Consider the following 12,976-nt stretch of genomic DNA (forward strand, 5'->3'; position numbering starts at 1 on the left):
TAGCATTTTTACACTTTCACTCCCAAAAGTCTCCAACTTGGCAATCCCATTGTGTTTCTCAATCTCAAACACAAACCTATATGACACATAATTCTCATTGACATTATACTCAAAAAGAGAAAAACCCAATGAAACCCCTTCACATTTTGAAATAAAATGGAATCAAAATTGTATCCACCTTCCTCATTTTTCCAAGATTTAGCATTGGTATGGTGGACAATTGTAAAGAATATAAATTAAACCTCCATAATCTGTGCTACAACCAACTGAATGTCCTTACTTTTAATGGAAGAATTTCCTCACCTTGTACGTAAAGTTGGCATACCTATAAGATTAATCAAATGGCAGCCATTAGAATTTCAAATAAAATCATCATAAGCACCATAAGGAAACCCAATCACTGAAATTCTGAAAGGGGTCTGGAAGAATAAAGAATTGAGAAAGGGGAAGACTTTAATTGAATAAAGTGACAATCACAATATGCAAGTAAGGGAAGGTGAGTTATACTTTTTCCTGCAATAGTTATCAGAGAAATTGTTTAGTTATGAGAGCAAAAGAAGATCAATGTAGCACCTCTTCAAAGCATTGAGACAATTCCTTCCTCAACAATCCATACACCAAAGGCTCACTATCATCTTCTTCATCACCGACCCACAATCCCACCTTCAACCCTTGAAAATATAGTTAATAAACATGAATTCAAGATCATAAACATTATGTCATTAATAATTTCATAACTATGTACATGGGAAGTCAAGATCATTAAACCCATGGAGTTTTTGTCAAATAATGGAACACAAAAATAATATTTTCAAATAGGCAAGTAAGAGTGGAAATGGATTCTTCTTAAAATTAGAAGACAACTTTCGAGAGGTTGATCGGTGAAAGTCTCCATATACAAAGGGAATTGTTATTAGAATAGAAGCCATATTTCAATAAAGTGTATAAATTCTTCTCCAAATTTGAGATTGGCAATTAGAGACAAATCAAACTATATGGACAACTCAAATTGAATAGGCTACTGTAGCAAAAGAAAACAAATGATGAATCACTTAAATCAATGCTAATATGAATAAGATTTAACTCCAATGGCCAAGATTTGACCCTGATTAATTGTATCAAATTTACTAAAATACACATGCTTAAATTATCACTCATACAAACTGAACCTTTTATATTTAAAATTAAAAATAGCCATCTATGCAGAAATTCTCCTACTCACATTTAAATAAGAACAAAACCATAACTAAAGTATATATATCTGACATAGAAAACTTGGCTTTTAACTCCTGCATCAAGTTAAGAAAGATACACTTGAAGTGAAGCAACAAAACCTGAGACTATTTCCAAGAGCATAAATTAGAGAGGGAATAGAGAAAAGGGAATAAAAAAAACTGCTTGACAGTGAGAGGGGTTTGTTTTCTAATGAGTTCAGGAACAGCTTCAACTAAGGTTGCTCCCTTGTGATTATTATCTTTGAGCTCTCCCTTTCCTAATTCGAGAAACTCCTAAGTAACTCAAGTGTAATGAGAAATTAATGCAAATCCATCGTAAATTTGAGATCAAGCAAGCTAGTAAATTCACTCTCATTTGTTTGTCTAATCTACTGACTACTGGGCTTCATTTATCGTGCCCTCCTGTGTGGAATGGATAACTATAATGTGCATAAGAGGAGGTCGGAAGTAGGAGGAAAAAGAAGCAAGCAAGCCACATGGATCTAGTTAGTTCATAATACTTTCACTTACATATTGCAAGGCAGAAGTAATGCACGAAAATTTCCATCTTTTCATTTGACCACTCCTTACTCCAGCGGACAAATTATGCTTGTTGATGAGTAGATACAAAGATGTCAATAATTAGGCTTCCAAACCCAGCGCATAGCCCACGATGCTCCAAGAAATTGATAGTAACTATTAATATTTCCTTAAAAAGTTGAACAGTTGTTGTCATGGATTTTTGGCTCTTATTTCACACACTACATACCTCAATACACATATTAACCGTGAGCAGTTCCTCATCATATACATGTCTTTCTCTCTTTTCCGAAAGAACACTTCCTTCACTGGCCCAAAACCAATCAGCGTGGTGTATTTGATAAGGAATCACAAAAGGTTGGATTTGGACTCATGCTTCCTGAATCCACAATTTCACATTTAAAATCAATAAACAATTGAAACCAAATGGTAATGCTAAAAAATAAGGACTAAGGAGCATAGAACAAATGTGAAGACACATATCAGAACATAAGACATCATGAACTATCAGTTAAGATTTGAGAATTGTGATTAAAATTGCATGGAAAACAGAATTAAGGAGATGAAGTTGAAAGAAACAATTAACGGAAGACTAATTGCATGTTAGGCTTACTGGTTGGAAGGATAAGACGGTGCCATGGCAAATTTGACGGGTTTGTGATATGCGTCGAGAGTGTTGTCGATCTTACTGCAGAATGGAGAGCAGTGCACAGGGGACAGCAGCCAAAAACCTTTAACTGACTTCAACCCGATTACTAAGAAGAAATGGGAATGTCAAATACACCTCTCCATCTATCTCGCCCTGAATATAAATTGTGAGCGGTGGACTAAATCAATTAAATATCCAGGTATAACGTTCAAACCTCTAGTTTTCTCTTTCTCTCAACAAAATGTCACTTGAAATGGCTGGAATGCAAACGGCTAGAACGCAAGAGAGAAGAGTAAGTGTCGCTAGAAACGGCTGAAACGCAAGAGCGGAAGAAATTGGAAAGGATCAAACAGTTGTGAGGGAGTAATGTGCATTTCTAAGGAACAGAGAACAACAGAAAGTGAATGGTGAATGTGAGGGAGTAAATTTTCAAGTGGGAAATAAAGAAGGTAACGGAAGTGTGTGATTTGGGAGATAAAACGGTAGTGAAATTGAAAGTGATTTGGGAGGATAGAAGGCAGTGGTATCAGAAAGAGACTAACGGCTATGATTGAATATTTGAATAATAATATACATTTTTACTAAAATATCCATGCTGAAAATCAGATTGTAGTGCAATGGATTGTTAAATTATAAAATTGCCCTCCAAGGCTGAAAAACTCTTCCTTTATATAGTTTATAGAAGATCGATATAGATAGATAGATAGATAGATTTATAGATAGATAGATAGATAGATAACATATCAAGGTTTCCTTTTTTTTTAAAATATCTTGCTCGGTTGAAAATCACTCATTCAAACACGCATTCATCTCTCACTCGCACAACTCTTCAACTCTGCACCGCATCAGAATTTCTTCGCCGCGCATCATCGCCACGCATCATTGCCGCACATCACCGTCGTGCATCACCGCCACTCATCGATTGTCTTCACCACCGTGATCGAGCTTCCGGAACACCACAACCCTCGCCTCACTCTCGTACTGGTTCTCTTTCTCACTCATCTATGTATCTAGGGTTTTTCTGTTTGCTTAGATTCCACTTCTCCCCTTTAATTTCCCCTGCTTTCAATTAGCATAAGAGTTTTCCGATTCTGAATTCTGAGTTTTCCGATTCTGAATTCTGAGTATTCCGATTTTGAATTTTGAGTTTTCCATTGTGCGAAAAAGCAGAATCGAAGAACGACAAGGAGGAAGAAGAGACTGGAATTGAGTTGATTGTGTGGGAGAACCGAACATGACATCGTTTTTTGCTCACTGAGGTAAAATCAAATCAAACCAAACCAAACCTTCTTGACCTTAATTTCATGCTTTAATCTCTCACTTGTTGTGTTTGCTTTCATTTCTATGCATCGCTTTGCTTGATTGTTGAGGAAATCGCGTAAAACAAGTGAGTCTATGTGTGTTTGCGTTTGCGCCAGGGCATGCATGCCAGGTGTTTGATGAAATTATTGCTTCATATGTATCCCTGTTTGAATTAGAAAATGGGCTTTAGTGAGGTAATAATTAGAAAATGGGGGGAAGTGAGCTATGTTTGAATTAGTTGACTGTTTTGTTCATAATTGTGCCCCATAGCCTCTATTCTCTTAGCTTATGTTGCCACGGTAATGTGAACTTAATAGTTCACTGCTTATATTTCCATCCTTTGTTATCCTGACTTGTTGATGGATGATGAGATTTTCTAATCAAAGATCCATTTAGATAGAGGGTCAATCCGGTGTTCTTATGACTAACATGTATGGAAATCACGAATTGTTATCTGGTGATGTTTTAGTGATTTAGCCAATCACATATATGGGTTATTTTACCTTAATACATAAACAACTTAACTTTGAATTATTTAGGAGGAATTTATCCTAGAAGTCTAGTTTCATTGGCACTAAACATGAAATAAAGAGGATATCAACAACAACAATAATTGTGTGTTATATAGTTTCATAATGCAGGGAAAGCAAACTTTTCTATGTATAATAATACCCACCTGGACTTGTTCTTGAAGAAACTTTATGTACCCTATTGCTTCAAACAACACTGATGTTGTATCTGTCTGAAATTATTCATCAAAAAAAAAATTGATCATTATATGCAGTAGGTAAAGAGAAAAGTAGAGCACTGAGAATTATGTAAAGGTGAGGAAAAGAAAAGAAAAAAAGGTAGAGGCAAAATGGATGTGTGCGTGGATTAGGCTTAGGCGCTCTTCATAGTGTTGCATTTGGATCGGCTAGTGGTATAGCCTATAATAGCTCAGCTGAATTATCTCAATTGAAAGAAGAACTTAATTTTGTAAAGCGCAAGTTAGCAACTTCTGAAGAGAATATTTCAACATTGCAAACTATAATGTTTGCATTTATGCAAATGAAAGAAACAAATATCTCAGCAAACTTGGGTGCTTTGTTCGCGACTTTTACTCAAAGGGTAATGTTGCTTATTGATTTAACTAAGGTAATATGTTGCAGTTTTTAATGAGTACAAATGTTGATTTGGTGTGGTTTTAATTTTTAAGGACAATGCCAATGCTAATGATGAACCGGTTGAAACTGCTGATCATGCAAAGGGATTTCACTAATGTTAGTGAGGTTAGTCATGTTTGCTACTCTACTTTGGAAATTTAGTTTTGAATGTTGAATGTTTTCATTTCTGTTTCTCCATTGAAGTGATTACTTGATTGAGTCCTTGCTTCCACAACTGTTCTGTCATCCACATTTGTTTTAGCATCTTATTTAACTGTAGTTGCTGTTTGGGACTTGAGAAATTTTATGTGGGTTTTCCCCCTTTTTTGATTAAAAAATGACCTAATAATTCAGTGATCTTTTCATCTGTAGAAAATTAATGTTTGGTCTGAAACTTAAATGACACTGCTGTAACTAGATTTATGTGTGCAATTAATGGAAGAACTTCATGTTTTATAAAGCATTGTACTTCCAATTTTGTTGAACCCTTTAACTCTGATTTGTACGTGAATCTATTTTCATCTTAATTTTGATTTCATTTTAGATAATTCATACTTTCATATTATTATATTGACTTATGGTTTATTAGTTTCAGCTACTGATTAGAAATTTGACAAATGTCTACCCTTTTCATTGCAGGGTCAATTGATGACAATATAGATACAATGAAGAAATGTCTAAAAATAATTGAGTCTTTAAATCCTTATGTACTCAAATTCAAATGCTGGAACCATATATTTCCTTTCATGTTCATGCCCATTTGTCAGTTAGATTGAACCTTGTGACATCTTGAGGCATACTCAGAATTTAGTAAAGATGTTGCATATTTGAAATATGTAAAAGCAGTGAATTGTAATTTTTTTTTGAGTGACTGAACCACCTTTGTAGAGTGGTCTTGCAATTACTTGTAGCATTATCATGCTCATGCTTTTTAATATTCATTATGTTCTTTTTTATCATATTCTCTCTTTGCTTAATTTGGTGTTAGTTTAATCCCTAATCACCAACATATTAGAGATTTTAAGAATTCATTTAAATTGATTCACAAATAAAAAAATAAAAAATAAAAAATTCACTTGGATGGGTCAAAACCTGAATTATGCATTTTGTGGCACTTAAAGGATGCCAGTACAGTTCGAGCCTAATTCAATGGTTGGTGCATTTCGTGGCATTTAAAAGATGCCAATACCAGTTGTGGCATACAAAACCGACATTTAAGAAAAAATGCCACAAAACAGTTGTGGCACCTGTAATAGAGGCACTTAAAGGTGAATGTCACTAATAACACTTGGGGCATTTAACAACTTAACAATATCAATGCCACTAAAAATGCATTTTTTAGTGAAGGGACATACCCAATTGAATAAATAAAAGGTCTAAAAGAGCTCATAAATTATGTTTCACCCTAGTATCATTCAATTTTTCATAATTTAGTAACTTGTAAAAAAGAAAATGCAGTTTTTAAAAAGCGTTATTGGCGAAATGCATTGAGCATTCAATTGAATAAACCAAAAATCAACCAAAACAAACGATAATAATAATAAATAAAAGGTCTAAAAGAGCTCATTATAAATTATGTTTCACCCTAGTATCATTCAATGGTTATTTCACTACGCCAGAAATTACATACTAAAGCGCCTGTTTTAAAGCGTTTATTAGACAAAACGCTTTAATAATTACGCATGAATATGCTAAAGCGCTTCTCTTTCAAAGACGCTTTAAAATATCATATTATTTACAACGCTCCATATGAGAGAGCGTGCTAATAATGATAGATTAAAAAAATCACAATATATTTACAGCGTTTCTGTTCAAACCCGCTTAAAGAAAATTGTGTTTTTACCGCGCCTCACTCAATAAAACGCTTTAGAAGAACTTTAAGTTTTATTTAAAAAAATAAAATTGGAATACACGTTCTCGCAAATCCCGCACCTCCACTCTCCCTCATTTGCAGGTTGGTTCCTTGAGAAACCCCCAAATCTCCATTTCTTTTTCCAACAAGTCTTGCATCGAACATGAATCACATCTAAAACCAGCAGCAAAACACATAGATTCAGAGGGGAAAGTGTAAGATCAAGTTTTGATCTAGTAGTACAACTCTATGTTTTGATGATTACAAGTTAACCTTTTGATATGAACAATTATGGTACTCTAACGTGTTTTTCTGAGTGTGCTATTTACAGGCTCTGACCTTAATTCAATCCCACACAAATCAGAAGCACTGTGCATAAAGAGTGACCCAAGCAACGCTTTCGCATTGACCATGTTCAAAATGAACAGTGGAAAAGCTTCAGAAGTTCTGAAGCTACACAAACTCTGATATGGACTCAGTCACTAGAAGCTCTGAAGATCCAGAAGTTCTGATAACCAAGAAACACTGAAGGTTCAGATGTTCTGATGGTGTAGAAGACTCTGTAGATACAGAAGCTGAATAGTGGAAACTCTGATGTCCAGAAGAAAGAAACTCTGAAGACCATGTACTTCCCTCTGAGTTCAGAATCAGAAGATACAACGGTCAGAGGATCTGTGCTTTCCCTCTGACTCTGATCAACCGCCTTCACAAGTTCCAACATGAAGCATTCCCCTGATCAGAAGTCTCCTAGGTTTAAAGGTCAAGTCACTATCCAAGTACAAAAGCAACTGTACCATCCTGACGACCTACCTAACGTTCTCAGCCACAGCAGAAGCTGGAATTTCCAGAACTGCCCTCCAACGGTAGCATTTCCATGCAACGTTCAACCCTAATCCTTGGAGTATAAATAGTGACTGAAGATTGAAAGAAGCGGCTAGAAGCATTCACACACGCGCAAGAAATATTCAAATCCTTCTAAGCTTTCTTTCATCTGAAATTCATTGTGTTTACTATTAGCTTTTCAGAAGCAAATCTCTTGTAAACAATTCTTTGATAAACAGTTTGTTTAGTTCCTTTAGGAGATCAAGGTTGATCGGATCCTAGAGAAGACTAAGAGAGTGAATCTTAGTGTGAGCTAAGTCAGTGTAATTGTTAGTCACTTGTAGGTTTCAAGTGCAGTTGTAACACTTTACCTGATTAGTGGATTGCCTTCATTCTAAGAAGGAAGAAATCACCTTAACGGGTGGACTGGAGTAGCTTGAGTGATTCATCAAGTGAACCAGGATAAAAATCCTTGTGTGCTTCTCTATCTCTTATTCTTAGCACTTAAGTTCTCGAAAGATTTGTCAAAATCTTTAAGGTGGAAGCTTTATCTTGAAAACGTTATTCAAACCCCCCCTTTCTACCGTTTTTCATACCTTCAATTGGTATCAGAGCGCAAGTTCTAATTACCACACCTAACAGTGTTCAGTGATCCGGGCCGGTGTGAAAAACAATGGCTGCCACCACCAGTGAAACTCAAAGAGATGGTTACAATGCAAAGCCTCCTATGTTCGACGGTCAAAGGTTTGAATATTGGAAAGATAGACTGGAAAGTTTCTTTCTGGGTTTCGATGCAGATCTCTGGGATATTATTGTGGATGGCTACGAGCGTCCAGTTGATGCAGATGGCAAGAAGATCCCAAGGTCAGAGATGACTGCAGATCAAAAGAAGCTGTACTCACAACATCACAAAGCAAGAGCAATTCTTCTAAGTGCTATTTCTTATGAAGAGTACCAGAAGATTACATATCGTGAGTTTGCAAAAGGCATTTTTGAATCTCTGAAGATGTCTCATGAAGGAAACAAGAAAGTTAAAGAATCAAAGGCATTGTCTTTGATCCAAAAGTATGAATCCTTCATCATGGAGCCAAATGAGTCCATTGAAGAAATGTTCTCCAGATTTCAGTTGCTGGTAGCTGGCATACGACCTCTCAACAACTAAAGATCATGTCATAAGGGTCATCAGGTGTCTTCCTGAAAGCTGGATGCCTTTAGTGACATCAATTGAGCTCACAAGAGATGTTGAGAATATGAGTTTAGAAGAACTCATCAGCATTTTGAAATGCCATGAGCTGAAGCGTTCTGAGATGCAAGATCTGAGGAAAAAGTCTATAGCCTTTAAATCCAAATCTGAAAAGGCTAAGGCTGAGAAGTCAAAGGCTCTCCAAGCTGAAGTAGAAGAATCTGAAGAAGCATCAGAAGATTTTGATGAAGATGAGCTGACTCTGATCTCCAAGAGACTCAACCGCATCTGGAAGCACAGGCAGAGCAAGTACAAAGGCTCTGGAAAGGCAAAAGGAAAGTCTGAATCCTCAGGCCAGAAGAAGTCATCACTTAAGGAAGTCACATGCTTTGAGTGCAAAGAATCAGGGCACTACAAAAGTGATTGTCCAAAGTTGAAGAAGGACAAGAAGCCAAAGAAGCACTTCAAGACGAAGAAGAGTCTGATGGTAACATTTGATGAATCAGAGTCAGAGGATGTTGACTCTGATGGTGAAGTCCAAGGACTCATGGCTATTGTCAAAGACAAAGGAGCAGAGTCAAAGGAAGCTGTTGACTCTGACTCAGAATCAGAAGGAGATTCTAACTCAGACGATGAAAATGAGGTATTCGCTTCTTTCTCTACCTCTGAACTGAAACATGCCTTGTCTGATATTATGGATAAGTATAACTCTTTATTGTCTAAGCATAAGAAGTTGAAAAAGAACTTATCTGCTGCTTCTAACACTCCTTCTGAACATGAGAAAATTATTTCTGATTTGAAAAATGATAATCATGCCTTGTTGAACTCCAACTCTGTGCTTAAGAACCAGATTGCTAAGTTAGAAGAAATGATTGCCTGCGATGCCTCTGATAGTAAGCATGAATCTAAGTATGAAAAGTCTTTTCAAAGATTCCTGGCTAAAAGCGTAGATAGAAGCTTGATGGCTTCATTGATCTATGGCGTAAGCAGAAATGGAATGCGTGGCATTGGGTATTCTAAACCAATTAGAAATGAACCCTCTGTACCTAAAGCTAAATCCTTGTATGAATGCTTTGTTCCCTCTGGTACCATATTGCCTGACCCTTTACCTGCTAAAGTTGCTAAAACCCCTCTTAAAAAGGGATCTTTCTCTATGTCTAAATATCATGCAAAAATTCCTTTAAAATATCATGTTGAGACACCCAAGGTGATCAGAACCTCTGGGGTAACTAACAAGAAAAAACCCAGAAAGTGGGTACCTAAGGACAAGATTATCTATGTTGCAGATATCCTTGATAGCTCCACTGAAACACCAATCATGGTATCTGGACAGTGGATGCTCGCGTCACATGACGGGAGAAAGGCGTATGTTCCAAGAGCTAAAACTTAAGCCTGGAGGCGAAGTTGGCTTTGGAGGAAATGAAAAGGGTAAAATTGTTGGTACTGGTACTATTTGTGTAGATAGTAGTCCATGCATTGATAATGTGTTATTGGTAGACGGCTTAACTCATAACTTATTGTCTATAAGTCAATTAGCTGACAAGGGTTATGACGTTATCTTTAATCAAAAGTCCTGCCGGGCTGTAAGTCAGATCGATGGCTCTGTTCTATTTAACAGCAAGAGGAAGAACAACATTTATAAGATCAGATTATCTGAGTTGGAGGCTTAGAACGTGAAGTGCCTTCTTTCTGTTAATGAAGAGCAGTGGGTATGGCATAGACGGTTAGGGCATGCCAGTATGAGAAAGATTTCTCAGCTGAGCAAGCTAAACCTTGTCAGGGGCTTACCCAATCTGAAGTTCGCTTCAGACGCTCTTTGTGAAGCATGTCAGAAAGGCAAATTCACTAAAGTCCCTTTCAAGAATGTTGTCTCAACCTCAAGGCCGTTGGAACTTCTGCATATCGACCTTTTTGGACCAGTGAAAACTGAGTCTATATGTGGCAAGAGATATGGGATGGTTATCGTTGATGACTATAGCCGCTGGACATGGGTAAAGTTTCTAACCCGCAAGGATGAGTCTCATGCTGTGTTCTCTACCTTCATAGCCCAAGTGCAAAACGAGAAGGCTTGTAGAATTGTGCGTGTCAGAAGTGATCATGGTGGAGAGTTTGAGAATGACAAGTTTGAGAGTCTGTTTGATTCCTATGGAATTGCACATGATTTCTCTTGTCCCAGAACTCCTCAACAAAATGGTGTTGTTGAGAGGAAGAACAGAACTCTTCAGGAGATGGCTAGAACCATGCTCCAAGAAACTGGCATAGCTAAGCACTTTTGGGCAGAGGCAGTAAATACAGCATGTTACATTCAGAACAGAATCTCTGTGAGACCAATTCTGAATAAGACTCCCTATGAATTGTGGAAGAACATAAAACCCAACATTTCTTATTTTCATCCTTTTGGTTGTGTTTGCTATGTTCTTAATACTAAGGATAGATTGCATAAATTTGATGCTAAGTCTTCTAAATGTCTTTTACTTGGTTACTCTGAAAGATCTAAAGGTTTTAGATTTTATAATACTGATGCTAAGACTATTGAAGAATCTATTCATGTTAGATTTGACGATAAGCTTGACTCTGACCAGTCAAAGGTAGTTGAGAAGTTTGCAGATTTAAGCATTAATGTTTCTGACAAAGGCAAAGCTCCAGAGGAAGCTGAGCCAGAGGAAGATGAACCAGAAGAAGAAGCTGGTCCCTCTGATTCACAAACTCTGAAGAAGAGCAGAATCACTGCAGCTCATCCTAAGGAATTGATTCTGGGCAACAAGGACGAACCAGTCAGAACCAGATCAGCCTTCAGACCCTCTGAAGAGACCTTGCTTAGTCTGAAAGGATTGGTGTCCTTAATTGAACCCAAGTCCATAGATGAAGCTCTTCAGGACAAGGATTGGATTCTGGCCATGGAAGAAGAATTGAATCAATTCTCCAAGAACGATGTTTGGAGCTTAGTGAAGAAGCCTGAGAGTGTCCATGTAATTGGAACAAAATGGGTGTTCAGAAACAAGCTGAATGAGAAAGGAGATGTAGTCAGAAACAAGGCAAGGCTAGTTGCTCAAGGTTACAGTCAGCAGGAAGGAATAGACTACACAGAAACATTTGCTCCAGTAGCAAGACTAGAAGCAATCAGACTATTGATCTCTTTCTCAGTGAATCACAACATAGTTCTTCATCAGATGGATGTGAAAAGTGCCTTCCTAAATGGTTATATTTCAGAGGAAGTTTATGTTTATCAACCCCCAGGTTTTGAAGATGAGAAGAAGCCAGACCATGTGTTCAAATTGAAGAAATCACTCTATGGTCTAAAGCAAGCTCCCAGAGCATGGTATGAGAGACTCAGCTCATTCCTTCTAGAGAATGAGTTTGTAAGGGGTAAAGTAGATACAACTCTCTTTTGCAAAACTTATAAAGATGATATCTTAATTGTGCAAATCTATGTTGATGATATTATATTTGGTTCTGCTAATCAATCTCTATGCAAAGAATTTTCTAAGATGATGCAGGCTGAATTTGAGATGAGTATGATGGGAGAACTAAAGTACTTTCTGGGAATACAAGTTGATCAAACACCAGAAGGAACATATATCCATCAGAGCAAGTACACTAAAGAACTTCTGAAGAAGTTCAATATGCTGGAATCTACAGTGGCCAAGACTCCAATGCATCCAACATGCATTCTGGAGAAAGAAGATGAAAGTGGTAAAGTATGTCAGAAGCTCTATCGTGGCATGATAGGTTCTCTTCTATACTTGACTGCATCTAGGCCAGATATATTATTTAGTGTTCATTTATGTGCTCATTTCCAATCAGACCCAAGGGAAACTCACTTAACTGCTGTTAAGAGGATCCTAAGGTATCTAAAAGGCACCACTAACCTTGGCTTGATGTATAAGAAAACATCAGAGTATAAGCTTTCAGGTTATTGTGATGCTGATTATGCTGGAGATAGAACAAAGAGAAAAAGTACTTCTGGAAATTGTCAATTTCTAGGAAGCAATCTAGTCTCATGGGCAAGCAAGAGACAATCAACCATTGCACTATCCACTGCAGAGGCAGAATATATCTCAGCAGCAATATGCAGCACTCAGATGCTCTGGATGAAACATCAGCTGGAGGATTATCAGATCCTTGAGAGCAATATCTCAATCTATTGTGATAACACTGCTGCAATCTCATTGAGTAAGAATCCTATCCTACATTCAAGGGCAAAGCATATTGAGGTAAAGTATCACTTTATTAGAGATTATGTACAGAAGGGCGTACTTCTTCTGAAGT

This window comes from Lotus japonicus, chromosome 3 (assembly GCF_012489685.1).
Source record: "Lotus japonicus ecotype B-129 chromosome 3, LjGifu_v1.2".
NCBI classification, from domain to species: Eukaryota; Viridiplantae; Streptophyta; class Magnoliopsida; order Fabales; family Fabaceae; genus Lotus; species Lotus japonicus.